Here is a 4,533-nt window from a genome sequence, read left to right as displayed (position 1 = left end):
TAACTGTTGATAGTTAGGTATAATCGTTAGATAATTTATCAAACAATTGAAATTTACGATATGTTAAAACATTTTGATGATGGGCTTGCACAAAGCATTGACCAGGTCCTTGGCAATGCTTTCACAATTCACACAGTCAAGCAGTTCCCTCATCTTCATCACACAGTCCAGCAGTTCCCTCATCTTCATCCGGCGTGTTGGATTCACTCGCACATTTGCAACTGATCCATTGTGCAAGTCAAGATCGTCAATGATTGGATCAATGTTCTTCATGTTTTCAACCAACTGACTGGTGTTTGCTTTCAGAAACCCTTGATGATCTGAGAATATAAAAAATTGAAAAATTAAAACAGGAAAAGGAAAATGAAGGCAAAATGGGGAAAGAATATAAAGATTGAATCTAACCTTGTATTGACCCGTTTCTCTTCTTTCCCAGTCGCCCCTTTTGGACAGTATTTGGCTTTGATAAAATCTGTAGTAAAATAAATAAGTGTCGTAAAATAAAAGGCTATAGTTACATTTCTGAATAATCCAGGAGCATGACACCAGATAAGATAAATTCATCATAGCTTATTCTACAAAACCTGATTCAATAGTACCAAAAATATTTCAAATTTGTACATGACGCTGTTAGATCAGAATGTAACTTTCCTTAAAATTGGTCCCAAATAGTTAACTCCGACTGCTTAATTAAGATTAATTTTATACATTGTTTATACATTTATACATTCATTTTATACAAAAAACTGTTTTAATAGTTTCTCATGCATCACACTTACAATTTGCCGGTACATTTGACTTGGCAGAAGTCATGTTTATATCAAAGGGGGAGCCATGAGTTAAACCAGTTATGATAGGTGAAAACACATGGTCACCATCATATGCAGAGATTTTGCCTGTTTACATAAAATATCTTTCAGTTCATCTGTCACTTGTTCATTTATTTTATTATTGGAACCATGAATTGAGTTAATTCGTGGCTTTGATAAAATCAGCAGTAAATAAAAGGCTATAGTAATGTAGTATAGTAAAATAATCCAGGAGCATGACAAATTTGTACATGACGCTGTTAGATCAGAATGTAACTTTCCTTAAAAATGGTCCCAAATAGTTAACTCGGACTGCTTAATCAAGTTTAATTTAATACATCACATAGGCAAAACTGATTTATTACACTTACAATTTGCCGGTACATTTGATTCGGCAGAAGTCATGTTGATGTCAATGGAGGAGCCATGAGTTAAACCAGTTATGATAGGCGAAAACACATGGCCACCATCAGATGAAGAGATTTTGCCTGTTTACATAAAATATCTGTCAGTTCATCTGTTCATTATACAGCCAATAGAGTACCTGCCCCCTTTTTCACAGTCGCTGGTTACCGGAAGTGTTTTTACTTCCAGAAAACGCCTGTTGCACTCTATAATGTTTCTCATTAAAAATAAATATAAACCACACTAACATGTTACTTGGATGTCCGGTCGTCCTGCAGTGTTTGCTGTCTCTAGAGAGAGAGAGAAAAGGAAAGACCATGTTATTTTAAATGGAAAAAAATCATGCAATCATCCTATAGGCAGTAACGCAGTTCATTACAGTACAATGATGAAGTTTACAGTTCTTTTCCATTCAGGGGCGCATAATATCATAAATATTGAACCATCTGAAATAAGACGCTGGACGGTGCCCAGCGTCAGAATGTATAACTAAATTATGAGAATGTGTATTGTGAAAAACGCTAGGCTATATAAATAGCTTTGACTTAACTTTTATATATTTTGGTTATCACATTGTGCCATTCATATTTATAGCTTACATTTTAAACAATTTTATCATGCAAAGTGCTAAAAGTTAAAATCAAAGACAAAGTAAAAGAAGAATTAAAAAGTAGCCTACCGAAATTTAAAAAGTAAGTAACTGAAAAGGAATAAAATACAGATTAAATAATTAAATAGGCCTATTCAGATATAACCATGTCTGACAAATATAATCTAAATAATATTTAAAACATTTATTTTAAAGTCCTTTATGGAAACCCCCCAGCGGCCAACTACAGTAAAATGTGATTGGATGGGGGGGAAATATATATATATATATATATATATATTTTTTTTTTTTTCTGAAACGTATATGCCGTCAAAAACATTTGATATAGAACATATAACAATGTGTAAGAGCAACAAAGCATGCTATAACAGCAATAGCATGTTTAAAACACTAATGAATTATACCGTCTTTTCCTTATGTGTAAACAATCTTTTTAAATAAGACACTGTAGCATAAATGAATTATAAAGACAATACTCACTTTTAGACATGTCTTTTGATGAGGTGGTAAGAGGAGTGAGGGTGCAAAAGTTTTTGGTCCAGAAATGATTTGTCTTGGCTGTTTATAAAGAAGAGGCTGGGCAAAATACTCTTGGAAAACGTCAGAGCTATTTGTCCACAATGTTCTTTCAGTTTTTTTTTTTTTTTCAGGTCACACATGGCAATAAATTACTATAGCCGCTTAAGGACTAAATTGTTGGGTCTTTAACAAAAAAGCCTCCAAAATGGAGGAGGTCAAAGGGCATGTTTTCCTGCTATATAGTATCATCAGCTGCTCTCCCAAAGGCTGTTCATGCAGCCTACAGACAAACTGTCGCATCAACAAATGCTAACATTTTAAAGTTCTACATATATTTTGAGTAGATAACCGATAGTATATTCTCAGTAAAGGGTTTCACCCTGTGTGTTTCCACACTGATTAAGGATAGTTTGGGAGATACAAGAAAAGTAAAAAATGATATACACCTTATACGTGCAATAGATCATATAGCTACCGTAGAAAAAGTAAGATCATGCTTTGAATTAAGAGGAGTAAAATTAAATATGCTGTGTGATGGACCAAAAAAGGTACATCGCGTCTCTGAAAATGTACAGTGGTTTTCTAAATGATACAACTTAATCTAAATAAGAGCAATGTAGAGTCCTGGGATTTCTTAAAAACAAAAACAACAACTACAAAAAAAAAACATTGTGACAAACTTTGACAACATATTTCATGCTGCATGGACAAAAATACTGTTTGAAATAATTTGTATAATATCTAAGATACCAAAGTACAGTTTTTGCTTTATTTTTTGAACAGACGCTTTAGTAAAAATAATACCTTAGGTTAAATTTATGTAAAATCATTTATATCATACAGAAGTCTTCTAAGAAGATAAATAGAAGATACGACTTTAAAAAAACGTTAAAGCTTTGATTTAAACAGTCTTTTAATTTTAAAAGATCTAATTTAAACTTTTAATATTTCAAATTAATTTAGTATGAATAAAACTCTGGAAAGCAGACTAACTTTACATATGCTATGACATTGGCACATCCCAGAGGCTCATCTGTCCTGTAACTCCTCTCGTCTCTGTGAGGGGGTCATGCATTCATTTCACCCTGTAGTTTATCACTGCAGGAATAAAAAAGGAATAAAATTTTGTTTATGACTTTGGACTGTTTTTATCATTGCATAAAGAACTACATCTTCAGCACTGTGGAAATGTAAGGTATTTTTATATTTATATACTTTTGTATTTATATATAAATTAATTTAGCTAAAACTATGTTTAAATAGTTTGAATTCATTTTAGTAACATACTTGTTAATATTCATTGAGTTATATACTTTATTTATAATCATTTAATTTAAATATAGAGATTAGTTAATTTATGGAACTGAGTTAGTATGAGTGCAAAACAGCTTAGAAATTATATTAAATTATTTATTTATTTTATTTATTTTTTTGGAAAATGTAAAAATGCCTTTTTCTGTGATGGTCGTGTTTAGGTGTACGTGATAGAATATGCTGTTACAGTACAAAAATCATTATGGCTATGACTAAATTAATAAACATTATACTTTAGGTCTCCGTTAAACAAAATCATTACAGTAATCTTCTAAAAGATAAATAGAAGATTCGACTGTATTAAAACGTTTTTATTAAGACTTTAAATAATTAATTGAATTGAATTTAAATTATCTTTTATTTTTAAACTTTTAAGATTAACTTTTAAGATTAATACTAACAAAACATCCTCAACGTCTCATACTGCTGCTGGCCTGACACACACACACACACACACACACACACGCACACGCACACACACACGCACACACGCACGAACGCACACACACACACACACACACACACACACACACACACACACACACACACACACACACACACACACACTCCTCCTCCACTCTGAATCACAGAGTGTCAAAATGACCGGTGTGGGAGAAAAACACTCGAGGATATTTTTGTAAATACATTCATACGTTATATTGACAATGATGTGTTGGGATTTACTTCTTCAACTCTCTAAAATGTAAGATGATTTTATTTTTGTTTTGAAAAGATATTTGATACACTTTTAAAAGATCAATGTACTTCAACTTTAGTTAGTATGAAAAAATATTTGTAAATTACTAAATGTACATTTTATAACCATTTTAAAGATCAATGTTTTTCAACTCTAGTGTAAAATATGTGAAATTATTA

General features: G+C 31.7%; 1 long non-coding RNA gene across 1 annotated transcript; it reads right to left on the bottom strand.

The window, feature by feature from the left end:
- Positions 1 to 290: 290 nt before the first annotated feature.
- Positions 291 to 1,260, bottom strand: LOC143752363 (uncharacterized). The gene is made up of 3 exons (XR_013207389.1): positions 1,181 to 1,260; positions 406 to 472; positions 291 to 320 (listed from the first exon to the last, which is right to left on the bottom strand). It is a non-coding gene; the product is annotated as an uncharacterized LOC143752363 (long non-coding RNA).
- Between the last annotated feature and the right edge of the window lie 3,273 nt (positions 1,261 to 4,533).

This window comes from Siphateles boraxobius, unplaced genomic scaffold (assembly GCF_051911475.1).
Source record: "Siphateles boraxobius isolate OS27281-9 unplaced genomic scaffold, OSU_SipBor_1 269, whole genome shotgun sequence".
Taxonomy (NCBI): domain Eukaryota; kingdom Metazoa; phylum Chordata; class Actinopteri; order Cypriniformes; family Leuciscidae; genus Siphateles; species Siphateles boraxobius.
The sequence above is the reverse complement of the archived record's forward strand: the minus strand, read 5'-3'. Positions and strand labels throughout refer to the sequence as shown.